This window comes from Bos indicus x Bos taurus, chromosome 1 (genome assembly GCF_003369695.1).
Source record: "Bos indicus x Bos taurus breed Angus x Brahman F1 hybrid chromosome 1, Bos_hybrid_MaternalHap_v2.0, whole genome shotgun sequence".
Taxonomy (NCBI): domain Eukaryota; kingdom Metazoa; phylum Chordata; class Mammalia; order Artiodactyla; family Bovidae; genus Bos; species Bos indicus x Bos taurus.
Window position 1 is genome coordinate 10,816,327 of NC_040076.1, and position 20,600 is coordinate 10,836,926.

The window sequence follows — 20,600 nt, forward strand, 5'->3', positions numbered from 1 at the left end:
ACTGTTAAAAAGACTCAGAGTTGAAAACCTGAGTTCACGGTTCTGAATTTCTGCACTTCCTGCTAGGAAACATGATATTCTTTGAAGTGTGTTTTTTTGCTTCCTTTGCTGTAATTATTCATTTTTCATATAAAGTATATAATGACATGTCCTATAGTGTGATTCAACATTGCAGAGAAAGGAGAATAAAGAATGTGTTTTATCAGCAGGTGAGGCTCGTCCTCTTTATCCTTTATCTTCTTTACTCGCGCATGTAATTTACTAAAGAGCTGACAAAGTCACAGTGCAGTCTGCCTCTCACCATATTCCTCTGCAGACCGTGATGAGACAAACTCTGAGCCTCAGCTTTCTAATGGGGCCTATGTAAGAAATCTGATGCGGTTATATTGATTCTTCATTTCTATACCGTGAAAGAATGAGGTTGTCTCAAGAATGAGGTTGCCTCTAAGAAGGAGGCATGAAGGCATGTGCTTGGGACAAAGCCCCTGGCAAAGATGCTACAAGGGTGCTTAGCAACCCAGTATTGAACACTGAAAAAGCCTCCACATCCTCTTTCATTTCGCCCCAATGAAGAAAGACATGAAAAATGAAAGAAAAGGTCTGAGAAAGCGAGGCACTGCAGAAAAATATAGGAAGTTTGTGTTGCTGATGAAAGGGCCATCCGTATGAAATGGATGATGCATATTTACATTTTGATATATAGATTTAATTTTAAGTGATTTTGTAGTAAATAGCTTTAGTTCTAAGGATTGAAAACTGCAGGAGAAATTCACATTTACATTTAATTTTGTTCCAACAGTCTGATGAATTTGGAAGTTCTGTTTCTTAAGTTTGTTTGATAACCTTGAGGTGCGAGGAAAATACTTTCAGAAGAGCTTAAATGGGAAGCAAGGAGACCCCGGATTTCACTGGGTACCTCTTTCTTCATAAATGTCAAATATTTCCTGTAGCCACTGGCTTCTACTTCTTGGCTAGTTAGCGATTACAAAAATGGAAATGATATTGCTTATACATGGAATCTAAAAAAGGATACAAATGCACTTATCTACAAAATAGAAATTGAGTTACAGCTGTTGAAAACAAGTTTATGTTTGCCAGGAAGTGAAACATGGAGGACAAACTGGGAGACTGGGATTGACATATACATGCTGCTATATATAAAGCAGATGAGTAATGAGAACACAGGGACTCTACTCAGTACTCTGTAATGGCCCATATGGGAAAAGAATCTAAAAAAGAGTGGCTATGTAGAGCATATATATAGTATGTATATTACATATATATTTATAATTGATTCACTTTGCAGTACACCTGAAACTAACACAGCATTGTAAATCAACTATATTGCAATAAAAAAGACAAACACACAAATCATGGCAATGACCTTAGTAGCTTATTCAGAGTATGTTCTAAATGTGATAGAACAAAGATTCCAATATTCCCAAGGCAGAAGAGCCAATGTTTTGTTTCTGCACTTGAAAAGTCTAGAATAATCTCTCCAACCTTCACTGTGGAAATTCTTCTTGTCTTCAAGGTCTCTATCATGAGATACCTCCATGATGTTTTTCCTGACTGTCTGAATTAAAGTACTCTTTCTCTTCACACATGCATAGCCATAATTTTGACAAGTGGTAATGGTTTCCCCAAGCACAACAGGTGCCCCTCATATGGCCCTCCCAACTTCTGACATTGGCATGTGTCTATTGGTCTGGCATTTTTGTCAATTTCCAACAGCAAAGAAAATAAAAAGCAGTTTATTTTTCTTTTTTTTTGTTAACTGTGGCAAAAATATACATGATGGAAAAATATACCCTGCTTCCCAGGTGGCTCTAAGGTAAAGAATCCCCATGCAGGAGATGCAGGTTCAATCCTTGGGTTCGGAAGATCCCTGGAGAAGGAAATAGCTACCCAGTCCAGTATTCTTGCCTGGAGAATCCCATGGGCAGAGGAGTCTAGTGGCTACAGTCCAGGGAGTTTGCAAAGAGTGGAACATGACTGAGCATGCACATGTGTGCTCTTTTGCTAGTGGCTAGGAAATGGCAACCCACTCCAGTGTTCTTGCCTGGAGAATCCCAGGGACGGGGGAGCCTGGTGGGCTGCTGTCTACGGGGTCTCACAAAGTCGGACACGACTGAAGCAACTTAGCAGCAGCAGCAACAGCAGAGAACAAGGGTCTGAAACTTGAAGGGTATAAGTAGGATTGGCTCTTTTAAACATCATTCCCAGAGACTCCCTTGGGGAGCAGAGCTGTGCTCACAGTCGTAGGCTCTTCCCGAATAGGAAGTGTGGTTCTTAGGTGTATAACACATCCGTCAGGGATGTAGTAAGGGTTCTACTGAACGAAGCTATGCTATCCCCAGTCACATGGGACCCTCATGTAGGAGGACCAGTAGGACAAGACGGACGTTCTATTCTGGTGAGGAACCTGAATCTGATTGTCACAAGGAGGGGACTACTCCTACCTGGTGGGGCTGAGGAGGGATGGCTCTGAGATCTGGGAGTACACTGAGGTGTCTTTCAGTGAGTCTGTGTTCACCGCCAGCTGTAAATAGGGCAATTGAGCAAACCTTGGCCTGAGGACAAGAAAAATAAAAGCTCAGGTTTCTAAATGATGAAAGTCTAGGTCATTCAACCAGAAAAGCAACGCAGAGCTGCCAAAATGCTGCTCAAGGTTGAGAGAAAGAGAAAACCAGTGATGCAGATTGACTGTGGGGATCAGTTATGACTTCAGCCTGGCTATGACAGAGACACGGCTCCATCAGTCTGCTATGTTAGATCCCTGAAGACACTGTGGCTGGTCAGAGCTTGAAGGAGACACTAATACTTTGGACTTAAAGGAAGGCATGGCATGAACTGTAATGCTAGAGGAGGACTGTGTTGGCCATAATAATATCTTCTCTTACTGCATCTACTTCTGTGACCACCAGTTCTATGCAGGACTTGAGTAGCTCCAGACACCAGACAGAGCTTCCCCCTTGTGTCTTCACTATGTTGTCTAACTTCCTGCCAAGGGCTTCTCTGCTACCCTGGCATTCACATTGTCCTGGGGGACCTACGCAGCTTGTGCGTGTCTGCAACCTGGGTACTGGGGAAGATCATGCCCTAGGACACTCTTGCCCAGTGGAGGATTACAGCCAGTGCATAAATGCTCTCTGCTTTCATCTGTCTGTCCCAGGCAGGCAGTTCTAAGTCATTTCAGGGGTCCTCAGAAAGTCCTAAGAGATCACACACCAACTTGACAAAGCATTCTTTGTTGAATTTCCCTCCTTCCTTGTTTTACTTTCTTCATCTTTCATTCCTGCCTTGGGAGAACTGCTTCCCAAATGAAGTGTTGCAACCCAGACTTCATCTCAAGATCTCTTTTCAGAGGAACAGGCAAATGCATAGCTGAAACATCTGATGTGCTAATTTGGATGAGGGGGCGGTTACTATTGGAGATGGATGACAGAGGTAATACTCATCATGGTGGGTTTAATCTCATTAAGTAAAATATTGAAATTGGAAGGCTGTTATTGGGTCATAGGTGATTTGACTTTCATTTTCCGCAACAAATTCCCATCACACATTAATTTCCCTCATTTTGGGATTTCATCATTAGCAGTTGGCCGAGAGATTGATTGACTGAATGGAATGGTGTATGATAATTACTCTGCAGTTTAAAGGTTTGATGTATATTTCAAAGTATTGGTGTTCGAAGGATGAGTGGCTATAGCTCTGGATCTGGAACTTCTCCCTGTAGGGTGCTTGATGAGGGGAATGACAAACTCAAGGATTAATAGCCAAAAGAGAAGTAGGGCTGTGCTTGGTCGCTCAACCATGTCCAACTCTTTGTGACCCCTTGGACTGTAGCCTACCAGGCTCATCTGTCCATGGGATATCCCAGGCAAGAATACTGGAGTGGCTTGCCAATTCCTTCTCCAGGGGATCTGCCTGACACAGGGATTGAACCTGCATCTCCTGTGTCTTCTGCATTGGCATGTGGATTCTTTACCACTGAGCCACCAGGGAACTATTCTCTCCCAATATAGGCTCATTAGTTAAACCAAAGAAAGGACTCCTTATTTTTCCTTGAATTTAATATTATTCAATTGAATGCTTAGTAGAGAAGAAAGGAAAGAATAAGAGAGATAGAGGGAGGTATTCTAGAGAGTCAGGCCTTTTCTGGTTCTGCTTGTTATGAAAATTCAGAAAGAAGGAAGAAAAAGCAGAGAGCTTTCATGGTGTCTCTTTAAGGACATTTTAGTATTTGAGCCACTGGTACAATGTGCCTCTAATTATCTCCATTTCTGATGATCAGCTAGTCCTCTCTTGTAGAAGAGTTAATGGGTAAATCAAGGAGCAGAAAAGCTGGCTTAAAATTCAACATTCAAAAAACTAAGATTATGGCTGGTCCCATCACTTCATGGAAAATAGACGTGGAAACGATGGAAACAGTGACAGACTTTATTTTCTTGGGATCCAAAATCCTGACTAAAGGAAATCAGTCCTGAATATTCATTGGAAGGACTGATGCTGAAGCTGAAACTCCAATACTTTGGCCACCTGATGCGAAGAACTGACTCATTGGAAAAGACCCTGATGCTGGGAAAGATTGAAGGTAGAAGGAGAAGGGGCCGACAGAGGGTGAGATGGTTGAATGGCATCACTGACTCAATGGACATGAGTTTGAGTAAGCTCCGGGAATTGGTGATGGACAGAAAAGCCTGGTGTGCTGCAAACCGTGGAGTCGCAGAGTTGGATATGACTGAGTGATTGAACTGAACTGAACAAGGAGCAGAAATGGATGGAGAGAGAGACTGGGAGTGAAAGGACAGAAAGCACATCCTCCAGTCGAAGAGGAAGAGGAAGTGTGAGGAGGTGTTTCCTTGGCTCCACATCCTAGCAGCGTTTCCCCACGTGTTTGGGGGAGTTTCACTTTGGTCCCAAGACACTTGATCTCCTGCTCCAGCTCATAGTACCTGGTGTGTTTAGCAATTTTCTGAGCCTGGAAAACATATCTATGGCAGTTAATTAAACCTACAATAAGGGATTCTCAGCTGATGGCAGAGAAGCCTGTGGTTCATTTACATATGGACCTTGCTGCTGCTGCTGCTGCTAAGCCACTTCAGTTGTGTCCGACTGTGTGCGACCCCATAGACGGCAGTCCACTAGGCTCCCCCGTCCCTGGGATTCTCCAGGCAAGAACACTAGAGTGGATTGCCATTTCCTTCTCTAATGCAGGAAAGTGAAAAGTGAAAGTGAAGTCGCTCAGTGGTGTCCAACTCATAGCGACTCCATGGACTGCAGCCCACCAGGCTCCTCCATCCATGGGATTTTCCAGGCAAGAGTACTGGAGTGGGGTGTCATTGCCTTCTCCGAAGTACCTTGCTAGAGCACAATAAAACAAGACAAACCAGGTCCTCTGAGACTGACCTGAGAATGCAATACACATAATCCTTCACCTGGACACTTTCCTGCTTTAGTCAAAGAAGTGCAGCTCACATGAACTAGTACAAGGTAAAAAAGTCAATCTACTGTAGCCCCCCCCACCTTTTTTTTTTTTTTGAGGGCGCTGGGGAGGCCTGTGTTTCCCACCTGGTGCTAGTGGTAAAGAACCCACCTGGCAATGCAGGAGACTTAAGAGATGCAGGTTCAAACCCTGGTTAGGGAAGATCCCCTGGAGAAGGGCATGGCAGCCAACTCCAGTACTCCTGCCAGGAGAATCTCATGGACAGAGAAGCCTGGCCGGCTGTAGTCCATAGGGTCACACAGTCAGACACGACTGAAGTGACTTCTCAGGCACTCATGCACACAGGAGAGGATTATGCTGTGGGCATTTTGTCTGCAGAATCCTTTGAACTGAAGATTATCCCAAGTTTATTTAGAACAAATGCTATTGTGTGCCAAGTAAAATTACAATGGTGTGCAGCCACTCCAGATCAAGGAGTTACTGCAACCCAATCAAGTTCACAACCTTCAAGTCCAAAGGTCATTCAACCAAATAGGACTAAAGACTGTGTGCTGCGGTCCCACAGCACTGTCTGCCGTGGCAGCTGTCAGATGCCTGCAGCTAAACTGGATCGAGGAGGCAGTGGTGACCGTCTGAAAAAGTGACTCTCCTGTGGTTAGTGACTGGCATTAAATGAATAAGTTTACACCCACGGAGGGCCTCTGAGAGGAACACAACAAGGAGGGTTTGTTTGAATCGGATTATGCAGGTTGATTCTGGAAATCTGCATTTGCCTTACATGTCTCACTTTCTTCCCCTTTAAAGACTCTTGCTAAGCCCAGAGTCATGTCTGAAGAGGGAGAGATATTGTCACTTTGAAAGGTATCTGGGATTTGGAATTAGAAAGATGATATGGCCTGAATATTTGTGTCATCCCAGAGTTCATATGTTGAAATCCTAAGGCCAAATAAGATGGATTGAGGAGGTGAGGCATCTGGGAAGTGCTTAGATCAAGAGGATTCAGTCCTCAGGAATGATACCCATGTCCTTATAAAAGAGTCTCAAAGAACTAACTCCTCTTTTCACTGTGTGTGGATCACAGCGAGAAAGCACTGGCTATGAACCAGGAAGGGGACCCTCATCACAAAGCAACCATGCTGATGCCTTGATCGTAGACTTCCCAGCCTTCTGAATTGTGAGGAATACAATTTCTCTTACTCATAAGCTGCCCAGCCTATGTTATTCTGTTATAGCCGCCTGAATGGACTAAGGCAAAGAAAGTGGTGTCCATGTCTCCTCGGCAGCTTGCCAGTTGTGACTTCGGGTCTTTTGCGTGACCCTATTGGGCTTCTATTTCCTCTTATTTATTTTTATTTTAAAATTTTATTGTAATTTTTTAATGTATCTATGTAAAGGGATTTATATAAGTTAAATGTATGTCTTATGTATACCCTCTGTCATAACACCTACATTTGTAGATTTCTTTCACTGAATAAATTTCAGGTGGACCTAATAATATGTATTGAGATACTTGTCTTTTTTTTTTTTTTATTTTAAAAGTTTTACTGGAGTATAATTGATTTATAACATTGTATTAGTTTCATGTGTACAGCAAAGTGATTTAGTGATACATATACATATTTCTGGGCTTCCCTGGTGGCTCAGCTGGTAAAGAATCCGCCTGCAATGTGGGAGACCTGGGTTCCATCTCTGGATTGAAAAGATCCCCTGGAGATGGGAACGGCTTACTCATTCCAGTATACTGGCCTGAAGAGTTCCATGGACTGTATAGTCCATGGAGTTGCAAAGAGTTGGACACAACTGAGTGACTTTGACTTCACTTCATACATATATTTGGGCTCCCCAGATTGTGCTAGTGGTAAAGAACTCAGTGCAGGAGACATCCAATATTCAGGCTCTCAGGTTTGACCCCTGGGTTGGGAAGATCCCCCAGAGGAGGGCACGGCAATCCACTCCAGTATTCTTGCCTGGAGAATCCCATGGACAGAGGAGCCTGGAGGGCTATGGTTCACAGGGTCACAAAAAGTCAGACACAACTGAAGTGACTTAGCATGCAGGCATGAACATACATATATTCATTCTTTTTAAGATTCTTTTCTCATATAGGTTATCACAGAATGTTAAGCAGAGTTTCCTGTGCTATACAGTAGGTCCTTTCTGGTTATCTTTCTTATGTGTAGTAGTGTGTGTGTGTGTGTGTGTGTGTGTGTGTGTGTGTTTGTGTGTGTTCATCCCGAGCTCCTTATATAATGTTTTCAATTGTGTGGATAGTTGGAATATTTATACAAATGTATAGTTTCATGAAAGTGATCTCAGGGTGATATCAGTGTGCAGTAGCTTAAAGTGAGATCTTAGTTCTCTACCCAGGACTTGAACCCAGGCCACAGTGGTGAGAGCAGCAAATCCTAACCACTAGACCATCAGAGGCTAGTGCCTCCTTTTTACAATAAGGATTAGAATAATACCTATGCCAAAGTAGGGCTTCCCTGGTGGCTCATTGGTAAAGAATCTGCCTGCAGTGCAGGAGATGTGGGTTGATTCCTGGGTCCGGAAGATCCCCTGGAGGAGGGAATGGCAACCCACTCCAGTATTCTTGCCTAGAGAATCCCATGGACAGAGGAGCCTGGCAGACTACAGTCCATGGAGTTACAAAGAGTTGGACATGACTGAAGCAACTGAGCACACACACATGCCATAGTCTAGAAAATCAAGTGATAAGAGTGAGATTATTTGTAAATAGGAAACTTCTGTCTACCTCCAAGTCACACTGTTGCTTCTTTTCCTGGGGAAAGCTTGGGGATTTCCTCGACATGACACGGATGTCACAGATTAGAAAATTTACCTTTCCTCTGCTTGTCCTTTTGTCTACATTATTCTTTGTCCCATTTGGAGGGCACGATGCCATCCAGCTGTGCATGGTTCTACACGTCAGTAACAACTCGGCAGAAATTGACCTTAATGTATGCTGCAACACGTGTCTGAGAATAAATGGGCTGTGAGCAGGGAAATGCCAGCACTGCCTCGCTCACAGTGAAATCAAGATGAGACAGCTGTGCCTATAAATGAAGCCATTTGAAGAGTTAACATGGAAGACAGCCCCACATAATTGTGGACCTTTGCGGAACTACTCACAGACCATGCTCTGAAAATTAATAAAAGTCTTGAAAAAGGTGGGAATGATATACAAAATGAGAACCAGATGAATGAATTAGTTTTCCCATCTGGTTCAACAGCCCTGAATCCAAAGACCGCTAGGCTCTGCTGGTCTATGGTTTAAATGATATTTTGAATGATTTACACCAAAGCTGTGCAGGAAATCAAAGCAAAGCAGGATACAAATAAAGACTGATAACATGTGTGCTCCTAGTGGTTAAAAACACAATGGAAAAAAGAAATTAATTGGTCATTAAAAATAAAGAATTATTTATTTTTGTGGCTAACTTGAGAGCTAACACATTATGTCTGTCAACATTTTCAGCTTTCATTTTATTTCACGAGTGTCTCATCCACCCAAATACTTGTTTGTTTATTCACCTATTCATATCCCCAAATTACAGTTTCTTTTAGGTACTGAAAACCAGGCTTAGAACTTGCATAGTCTCCTCATTTAATTCTCACAACAATCATTCTGCACAGGTATTATTATCCCCGGTGTTTTCAGCGAAGGAAATTGAAATGCTGAGCTGTTAGTAACTGTCAATATGATCAGTTTAACCAGAAATGGAATTAAGATTTGAATTTGTTTTTTATCGTTAGTATCCAATATCATTTCCACTACAAAACCTTATATGTGTTCAATTGATTGGTTAAAATGAGCTGAAATTTCTTCAATTAAAAAATGTGACTTTTTTTTTCCAGTTTCTTAATGGCTTCTTAAAATTGGAGACATAACTGGGGACTTATACTTACTTAGAGTGCAACCAGAGGGAGAGGATGGTAAGATTCTGTTTGGGCCACTAAGCTCTATTTTGTTGCATTACATGCATCATGGCTCATTCTGCCAGTTATAATTTCTTTAATCTTTTATTTCACAATTCCACCTAGACCATGGTTTCTTATCAGGAAACTGCAGCAGAATCAACATGCAGATTTCTGGGTTTCATTCATGCTTTATTGAATTTATTGAATCAGGGGTTGGGTCAGGAAACCTGTACTTAAAAAAATTAATTTATTTATCTATTTATTTTGGCTGTGCTGGGCCTCATTGGTTTGCAGATTCTTCCCTAGTTGCGGCGAGCGCGGGTTACTCTCTGGCTGTGGTGCAAGAGCTTCTAATTGCAGTGGCTTCCTGGTGCAGAACGCGGAATCTAGGGTGTGCAGGCATCGGCATTGGTGGTGTGTGGGCTCAGTAGTTGTGGCTCCCTGGCTCTAGAGCGAGGGCTCAGTAGTGGTGGCGCACGGGCTTAGTTGCTTTGCATCATGTGGGGATCTTCCCAGATCAGGGATAGAGCCCGCATCTTCAGCACCGGCAGGCAGATTCTTTACCAGTGAGCCACCAGAGAAGCCCAGGAACCTGCACTTTTGATGCATGCCGCATGCTAAGTCACTTCAGTCATGTCTGACACATTGCAACCCCATGGACTGTAGCCTATCAGGCTCCTCTGTCCATGGGGTTCTCCAGGCAAGAATACTTGAGTGGGTTGCCATGCCCTCCTCCAAGGGATCTTCCCAACCCAGGGATGAAACCTGCATCTGTTATGTCTCCTGCATTACCAGGCAGGGTTTTTTTTTTTTTTTTTTTTAACCACTAGCAGTGGTTAAAAAAAATAATAAGCAGACTTATTTATTCTGACGCATGTTCAAGGACCACTATCATAGCTGATCCTCTAGAGAGAGCCCACCCAGACAGTGGTTCCTGGCAGTGTAGCTGGTCCTCTCAGAGTCTAGTTCAGCTCATAAGTTCTGATCCACTACTTGTGTGCCCACCACCGAGTCAGGTCCTTCTACCTAGATTACATCACGTGAAACTGTATCACATCAATGCCCATCTATCAGTCTAATGAAAGTGAAACTCGCTAGGTCGTGTCAGACTCTTTGCAACCCCGTGGACTATACAGTCCATGAAATTCTCCAGGCCAGGATACTGGAGTGGGTAACTGTTCCTTTCCCCAGGGGATCTTCCCAACCCAGGGATTGAACCCAGGTCTCCTGCACTGCAGGCAGATTCTTTATCAGCTGAGCCACCAGGAAAGCCCAATGCCATCACATCAAAGCCCACATTCTGTGAAAGTACCTAGTTCACCTCAGTCCCACTCTGAGTTTAGAGTCAGCCTCTGCAGTCCTTGAGAGCTCTGGCACATTTTCTATCAGAACTCTAGTCAGGGTGTGGTCTTGGCTTCTTGCTTCCAATATCCAGTCCTGTGCTATTATTTTCATATGATACCTGGATTCTTTTTTGGCTAACAAAGTCTTTTAGTTCTACAAAAGAAATCTCTCATTGCCAGCTAAACAAAATAATTTTTTGCTGCTTGACTTAGGTGCTGAAATTAAAGATGTAAAAATACATTACTCCATTAATGATGAATTAACCTACTGTAGGAATCATGATTAATCATGCTCCAGTTGGAAGTCAGTGCCAAAATGACTGTTGACAGAATCTGTCAATTGCTAAAGTCAGGGATTGCACTGGAGGGCACTTTATTGTTATGTTCCTTAATTTTACATTCTAGTTGTATATTGACAGTGCCTAATAAAAATAGGATTTCTCTGTGAAACTCACCTTTGGGTGAGTCTTGAGGAGGTAATTTGCATTAGTTAAACACTGAATCATGAAACTATTTCCATTTATTCTGGCAAGGCCAAACATTGCTTATTCCATGAGATTGAAACAATCAGTTAAAATTAGCATTTCAGCAATTCCAATTCTGGGCATGTATCTGGAAAAGAAGAAAACTCTAATTCAAAAAAAATACATGCACCCCAGCATTCATAGCAACACTATTTACAGTAGGTAAGACATGGAAATAACTTAAATGTCCATCAAGAGCAATGGATAAAGAAGATGTGGTATATATACAATGGAATATTACTCAGCCTTGAAAAAGAATGAAGTATTGCCATTTGCAGCAATGTGTTTGGGCCTAGTGATGATCATACTAAGTGAAGTAAGTCAGAGGCAAATGCTATCATTACACTAATATATGGAATCTAAAAAAAATGATGCAAATGAAATTATTTACAAAACAGAAATAGATTCACAGACAGAAAACAAATTTACAGTTACCAAAGGGGAATAGTGGTGGGGATAAATTAGGGGTTTGGAATTAACAGATACACAGTACCAAAAATAAAATAAACAAGAACCTACTGTTTAACACAGGAGACTATACTCAATATCTTATAGTAACCTATAATGGAAAAATAATCTGAAAAAGAATACCTCTGAGCCACCAGGAAAGCCCAGTTGGCAGTAGATGGACATAAAATTGTTTCTCCACCTTTCCCTGGTCTCTCTCTTTCTCTCTCTCTCTCTCTCTCTCTCTCTGTTTGTTTGTTGGTTTTTAGTCACTAAGTTGTGTCTGGCTCTTTGAGACCCCATGGACTGTAGCCCACCAGGCTCCTCTGTCCAAGGGATTTCCCATGAAAGAATACTAGAGTGGGTTGCCGTTTCCTTCTCCAGGGGATCCTCCTGACCCAAGGTTTGAACCCACGTCTCCTGTGTCGTCTGCATTGCAGGCAGATTCTTTACTGCTGAGGCACCTGGGAAGTCCTATATACGCATATATATCAGTCACTTTATTGTATACCTGAAACTATCACAACATTGTAAATTAACTATTTCATTAAAAAATTATAAAAAAAAATAAAACTGCCATTTCAGAACAACAAAAGTAGTAATTGTTAAAAGCGTAAGGACTATAACATTGTATTAAAACAGTGCTCAATTATTAATCATAGTGTTTCTTTGTTGCCTCCCATACATGGGTAGGTCAGCATTTAGTGTGAGCAATGGAGTAGCTGAGGTTAAGTGTAGCCTTCCAGGAGTTTTCATGATCAGTGATTTTCTAGCTCAGAATGAATTTTTGCTGTCAACTCAACTAGCCATCAGGGGAGCTTCAGCGTCTGGAAAAGGCCTTCACAGCTCTGTTTGTGTTACTGTTGTCAGTTGTTTGCTTGCATTGGATTTTGTACCTAATGGGAACACCAAGGCAAAGGGAGCATGACTTGGAGAAACAAGTTGGCTCTAGACACACCAGGGAAAGGTGGAGAGACAACTTTATGTCCATCTACTGCCAGTTGGACTTTCCTGGTGGCTCAGAGGTAAAGAACCTGCCTGCCAATGCAGGAAATGTAGGTTTGATCCCTGGGTCAGGAAGATCCCCTGGAGAAGGAAATGGCAACTCATTCCAGTATTCTTGCCCAGGAAATCCCACGGACAGAGGAGCCTGGTGGGCTACAGGTCATGGAGTCACAAAGAGTCAGACATGATTTAGTGACTGAGTATACATACTCTGCCAATTTCAGTCCTGCGCTGTGATGAAAGTGCACTAGATGTGATATTTGGAGTCAAGACTGAGTCTGAATCCTGACTTCACCTTTTACCAGGAATCTGGGAATGAAGCTTTGGGCTCTCCTCTCATTTTTACAGAGTGTCTCAGCTTAAACTTCTCTGGCCACACTTTTTTTTTCTTTTTTTTAACCTGGTTAACCCAAGTGAAATAGGTCTTCACACCTTATGAGTAAGCTCAGGTATAAATTCCTCTTGGAAACCTACTTTTAATTCTCAGATCAGAGAGGTGACCCTTTTCTCTACCCTTCATGTCTTTTATCAGATTCTACTTTGCTGGTGTAAAATCTGCACCTATGAGAGCAAATAACTTTGTGGTGCAGATATGTGAAGCAGGAAGGTGTAAATGAATATTTGTGACAGGTTTGATCTATTAAATATGCCTAAAACGTATCTTTCCAAAAGTGCTCATAAAGACTGACTGATAATGTTGATGTATGGCAGAAACCAACACAATATTGTAAAGCAATTATGCTCCAATTAAAAATAAATAAATTAAAAAGACTGAGTGATAATAACATTTGTAAATTTCCTAATATATAGTAAGGATCTGGTAAATTCTAGCTTGCATTCTTTTACAGTTCTTGATATGCTAGAAACACTATGGCCTGTCCTCCCCACCACCTGGCAACCCCACCCTTTCCCGACTTCCATCAAGTTTTATAAGCCAGCCCAGTGTGGTCTTTTCCTAGTTTTTTTTTCCCCTCTCAAATTTGATTTTTGTTTTGTCTAGGAATACAGTTGATTTACAGTATTGTGTTAGTTTCAGGTGTACAGCAAAGTGATTCAGTTATATGTATATAACTGAATATATATATATATATATATATATATATCCATTCTGTTTCAGATTCTTTTCCCATGTAGACCATTACAGAGTATTGAATAGAGTTCTCTGTCCTATACAGTAGGTCCTTGCTGATTATGTATTTTATATATAGTAGTGTGTATATGATAATCTCAAACTCCTAATTTATAACTCCCAACCTTTCCACTTTGGCAACCATAAATTTGTTTTCAAGCTTTATGAGTCTGTTTCCATTTTGGTCTTTTCTTAACTTTATGACATTGTCATAAATCCCATCTCTCACATCTTCATCTGTTGCAGGGTAGGTTCTCCAGGAGCTGAGATAGAATTTGGAGTACAAAAGATTTATTGGGAAAAATGCCTGTGGGAAAAAAAGAGGGGTAAACAGAGTTGAGCAGATGTTGCAAATCTCTGCTGACCTGACAGGGAATCCTCAAACAAAGCTTACCTCGTAGAGGACTCCTGCCCTGGGTCAAAATGATGCTGTCCTTTGCAGCCCTGCCTTGCTGCCAGTCCTGAGAGAAACATGACCGTGGTTACCGTCACCTTGACGAGGGCTTCCCAGGTGGCACTAGTGGTAAAGAACCAGCCTACCAGTGCAAGAGAAGTAAGAAATGCAGATTCAGTCCCTGGATGGGGAAGATCCCCTGGAGGAGGAGATGGTAATCCACTCTGGTTTTCTTGCCTGGAGAATCCCATGGACAGAGAAACCTTGCGGGGTATGGTTCCTAAGGTCATAAAGAGTTGGACATGAGTGAAGTGACTTAGCATGCACGCACACACAGCCACCATACCCTGAAAGATTAAAAGTGCATTTTTTATATTAGAAGATATGTACCTAGAAATCTCTCTCTATAAAATGACAAGACATATGATAGACAGTGGAAATACTGGAGTCAGACATAGGATAGGGGTTATGTCCTGGGCTGGGCTCAGTGTAGACAGAACAAGTAGGACATTTGGGACTGCTGGGGTAGGACTGGCTGGGGGGCTGCTACTACCCTGCTGCTGCTGCTGCTAAGTCGCTTCAGTCGTGTCCGACTCTGTGCGACCCCATAGACGGCAGCCTACCAGGCTCCCCCGTCCCTGGGATTCTCCAGGCAAGAACACTGGAGTGGGTTGCCATTTCCTTCTCCAATGCATGAAAGTGAAAGTGAAGTCGCTCAGTCGTGTCCAACTCTTCGAGACCCCATGGGCTGCAGCCCACCAGGCTCCTCCATCCATGGGATTTTCCAGGCAAGAGTTCTGGAGTGGGGTGCCAACGCCAGCTCTTACTAGTATGCCACTATTCAGATGTCATAAATGTGTGAGGTGCTTTGCAAAAAAATACAATATTTTACTAAAATCATTTTGTTAGGAAAGAATTCTACATGGTTTAAAACAAAACTAATTTTCAAAGGTTAAGAATACAGCAAATGGACCAAAGATCTAAATAGACATTTCTCCAAAGAAGACATACAGATGGCTAACAAACACATGAAAAGATGCTCAACATCACTCATTATCAGAGAAATGCAAATCAAAACCACTATGAGGTACCATTTCACACCAGTCAGAATGGCTGCGATCCAAAAGTCTACAAATAATAAATGCTGGAGAGGGTGTGGAGAAAAGGGAACCCTCTTACACTGTTGGTGGGAATGCAAACTAGTACAGCCACTATGGAGAACAGTGTGGAGATTCCTTAAAAAACTGGAAATAGAACTGCCTTATGATCCAGCAATCCCACTGCTGGGCATACACACTGAGGAAACCAGAAGGGAAAGAGACACGTGTACCCCAATGTTCATCACAGCACTGTTTATAATAGCCAGGACATGGAAGCAACCTAGATGTCCATCAGCAGATGAATGGATAAGAAAGCAGTGGTACATATACACAATGGAGTATTACTCAGCCATTAAAAAGAATACATTTGAATCAGTTCTAATGAGGTGGATGAAACTGGAGCCTATTATACAGAGTGAAGTAAGCCAGAAGGAAAAACACCAATACAGTATACTAACGCATATATATGGAATTTAGAAAGATGGTAATGATAACCCTGTATACGAGACAGCAAAAGAGACACTGATGTATAGAACAGTCTTATGGACTCTGTGGGAGAGGGAGAGGGTGGGAAGATTTGGGAGAATGGCATTGAAACATGTGAAACGTCATGTATGAAACGAGATGCCAGTCCAGGTTCAATGCACGATGCTGGATGCTTGGGGCTGGTGCACTGGGACGACCCAGAGGGATGGTGTGGAGGGGGAGGAGGGAGAAGGGTTCAGGATGGGGAACACATGTATACTAATTAAATAATTTTCTATTAAAGAAAAAAAAAAGAATACAGCAAAATATGTATGACACATGAGTTGTATGGATGAAATGGGCTTTTGCTCAAGATTTGAAGACTGACTAAGAATTTTGCAGTGTTCCATAATTGTGTAGTCCAGGCAGACAGGGATTATTATGAAGAGATTTGTGGAACAGACTACAGGAGTTGGGGACTCATAGTTCAGTCTACGGAGAGGGCAATGGCATCCCACTCCAGTACTCTTGCTTGGAAGATCCCATGGATGGAGGAGCCTGGTAGGCTGCAATCCATGGGGTCGCTAAGAGTCGAACTGAGCGACTTCCCTTTCACTTTTCACTTTCATGCATTGGAGAAGTAAATGGCAACCCACTCCAGTGTTCTTGCCTGGAGAGTCCCAGGGATGGGGGAGCCTGGTGGGCTGCTCTCTCTGGGGTCACACAGAGTCGGACATGACTGAAGTGACTTAGCAGCAGCAGTTCAGTCTAGACTCAGAATCTAGGCTTAACTATGGAATGGAAGGTAGCCTTTGAGAGGGGAGACCTAACAGATCCCTTGGTACAGCAATATAAGACTAAGATATGAGTGGTTTTTAAGTGAGCAGTGACTTACCCAGGGCAACTGTGGTCCTCTTCAGGCAACTGTGGTCCTCTTCAGTCACTTGTGGTATAGCAGGTCTGGAAATGAAATACCTGCTGGGACTCTAGTCTGAAAATTTTATTTGCGGAGTGCAGTGACCTCCTCTCATGGTACCTGCTGACTCGGGTGATGTGTTATATCATATCCTCAGGTTAAACTTGGATTGTCCTTGGGAGTTAGAGATGGACAAGTTTTCTCTTACCAATTTACATATCCACTTTTGACTTGTAGAGATTGCATGGTGGGATTCCATGTATTCCAATCTCAGCTCTTTTAAGAGCTAGAAAAGAATGTTAGAAGTAGCCATGCTAAGAAAACACTTTTTATATTTATCAGATTAGTCATTGTGTTCCTGTGAAAAATACAGACTAAGAGCAGCCTAAAGATACATCCTTTATGTATTTTAAAATATTTGATTTATGTATTTCTAAAGATAAAACAGATTTATCTTTTATTTGTATAGTTTACAAACACTTTTTTTCCTTTTGATTTATAATACTCAAAAATGGTTTTTTTCTTTTAAAAAAATTAATTTATTTTGGCTGTGCTGGGTCTTCGTTGCTGCTCTAGTTGTGGTGAGTCAGGGCTCCTCTCTAGTTGTGGTGCCCAGACTTCTCGTTCTGGTGGCTTTTCTTGTTGCAGAGCACAATCTCTAGAGTTTGGGCTTCAGTAGTTGTGGCACCTGGACTCAGTAGTTGTAATTTCCAGGCTCTGGAACACAGGCTCAATAGTTGTGGTCCATGGGTTTAGTTGTCCCGTGGCATGTGGGATCTTTCCGGACCAGGGATTGAACCTATGCCTCCTGCAATGGCAGGCTAACTATACCACTGAGCCATGAGGGAAGCCCAATAAATGGTTCTTAAAAAGTATAAGATGAAATGTGAGGGTGTTGGAGAAGAAGCTTGCTGAGAGATAATTCTCAGTTTTTGAAGAATATAAATCTTAATGTTTTAAAATGCCAAGTGTTTTCAATTTATTTTAGTAATAAAAGCAATGTCTGAATCTTCAGTTTGGTCCAGTTGCTGAGTCGTGTCCAACTCTTTGTGACCCCATGGATGCAGCATGCCAGTCCATCACCAACCCCTGGGGTTTGCTCAGATTCATGTCCATTGAGTCAGTGATGCCATCCAACCATCTCTTCCTCTGTTGTCCCCTCCTGCCTTCAGTATTTCCCAGCATCAAGGTGTTTTCCAGTGAGTCAGTTCTTTGCATCAGGTGGCCAAAGTATTGGAGCTTCAGCTTCAGTATCAGTCCTTCCAATGAATATTCAGAACTGATTTTCTTTAGGATTGACTGGATTGATCTCCTTGCAGTCCAAAGTCAAGAGTCTTCTCCAACACTACAGTTCAAAAGTATCAATTCTTCAACACTCAGCTTTCTTAATGGTCCAACTCTCACATCCACACATGACTACTGGAAAAACCATAGCTATGACTAGATGGACCTTTTTTGGCAAAGTAATGTCTCTGCTTTTTAATATGCTGTCTAGGTTGGTCATGGGCTTCCCTCATAGCTCAGTCAGTAAAGAGTCTGCCTGCAATGCAGGAGACCTGGGTTTGATTCCTGAGTCGGGAAGATCTCCCTGGAGAAGGAAATGGCAACCCACTCAGTATTCTTGCCTGGAGAATCCCATGGACAGAAGAGCCTGGTGGGCTACAGTCCATGGATCACAAGTGTCGGACATCACTTAGTGACTAAACCACTATCATCAGGTTGGTCATGGCTTTTCTTCCAAGGAGCAGGAATCTTTTAATTTCATGGCTGCAGTCATCATCTGTTGAATCTTAAGTGTTCTTAACCCCCTATTCCTAATATGTTCTTCCCTTTATCCAAAAACCATTTTTATCAGAGATTAAATATATGTTCTTATAGTTTATTTTCACTGTTACACAAATACAGAGTTCTTGAGAAAAATAAAATATTATTTTGGTGTGATTTAAATTTTAAATAGAATAAGATATTTTATTAGTTTAATATTTTAATAAATTCTGCTTTATTAAACACTTACTAAATAAATTTTATGTTAAATAACTTAATTAATTTTAATATTATTTTATTTAATTAATTAAAATAAAATAAAATAATACTAAAAATGGTTCTTTTAAAAAAAATAATTTATTTTGGCTGTGCTGGGTCTTCATTGCTGCTCTAGTTGTGGCAAGGGGAGGCTACTCACTAGTTGTGGTGACTTATTTTTATAATAATAGTTTATAATAAATATTATTTGTTTATTATAAATATTTTCACAATGTTATTTTATTATTTTAACAAATTCTGAAATAAAATTTCTTCACTTATTATATTTTTGGGCTATATCCATGATGATATAGATGTCTTATGTTTTATTTTTTAAGAAATCTATCATACAGTATGCCACATTTTATTTATCCATGTCCTGACTAATAGGACATTTTTAAGAAGTATGTAATTTTTAATGATATTCATCAATCTAACATCTATTTAAAAATAATTTTCTTAACTAGTACTGTGTACAGGGTGTTCCAATAAAATGTTTTGGAGAATGAAGAGCTTCTGCTTACACTATATGTAAAGAGCTAGTCACTCAGTTGTCTCCGACTCTTTGCGACCCAAAGTTTGTCCACCAAACTCCTCAGTGCATGGAATTCTCCAGGAAAGAAAACTGAAGTGGGTAGCTTTTACCTTCTCCAGGGGATTTTTCTGACCCAGGGATAGAACCCGAGCCTCCCACATTGCAGGCAGATTCATTAGTATCTGAGCCACCAGGGAAGCCTGCGCTATGGGTAGGAAGTTCTTATTTTTAGAGAGTTTATATACAGTAAGAGACAAAACCTGAAATGTTTCCTGGATATATTTATATTCTATTATGCTTCAAATAGTTCTTTAAGATATAGTCTTTTTTTTTTTTTTTGGTGGCACTGTGCAACATGCAGGATCTTAATTCCCACACCAGAGATCAAATCTGCAGACCTTACAGTGGAGACTAAACAGAAACAGACGATATTAAGAAGAGGTGGCAACAATACACAGAACTGTTCAAAAAGGATCTTCATGACCCAGATAACCACGATGGTATGATCACTCACCTAGAGCCAGACATCCTGGAATGAGAAGTCAAAGCATCACTACGAACAAAGCTAGTGGAGGTGATGGAATTCCAGTTGAGCTATTGCAAATCCTAAAAGATGATGCTGTGAAAGTGCTGCACTCAATATAACAGCAAATTTGGACAACTCAGCAGTGGCCACAGGACTGGAAAAGGTCAGTTTTCATTCCAGTCCCAAAGAAAGGCAATGCCAAAGATTGTTCAAACTACTACACAATTGTACTGATCTCACATGCTAGCAAAGTAATGCTCAAAATTCTCCAAGTCAGACTTCAACATGACTTGACCCATGAACTTCCAGATGTTTAAGCTGGATTTAGAAAAGGCAGAGGAACCAGAGATCAAATTGCCAACATCCACTGGATCATCGAAAAAGCAAGAGAGTTCCAGAAAAACATCTACTTTTGCTTTATTGATTATGCCAAAGCCTTTGTGTGGATCACAACAAACTGGAAAATTCTTCAAAAGATGGGAACACCAGACCACCTGACTTGCCTTCTAAGAAATCTGTATGCAGGTCAAGAAGCAACAGTTAGAACTGGATATGGAACAGCAGACTGGTTCCAAACTGGGAAAGAAGTACGTCAAGGCTGTATACAGTCACCCTGCTTATTTAACTTCTATGCAGAGTACATCATGAGAAATCCTGGGCTGGATGAAGCATAAGCTGGAATCAAGATTGCTGGGAGAAATATTAATAACCTCAGATATGCAGATGACACCACCCTTATGGCAGAAAATGAAGAACTAAAGGGCCTCTTAATGAAAGTGAAAGATGAGAGTGAAAAAGTTGGCTTAAAATTCAACATTCAGAAA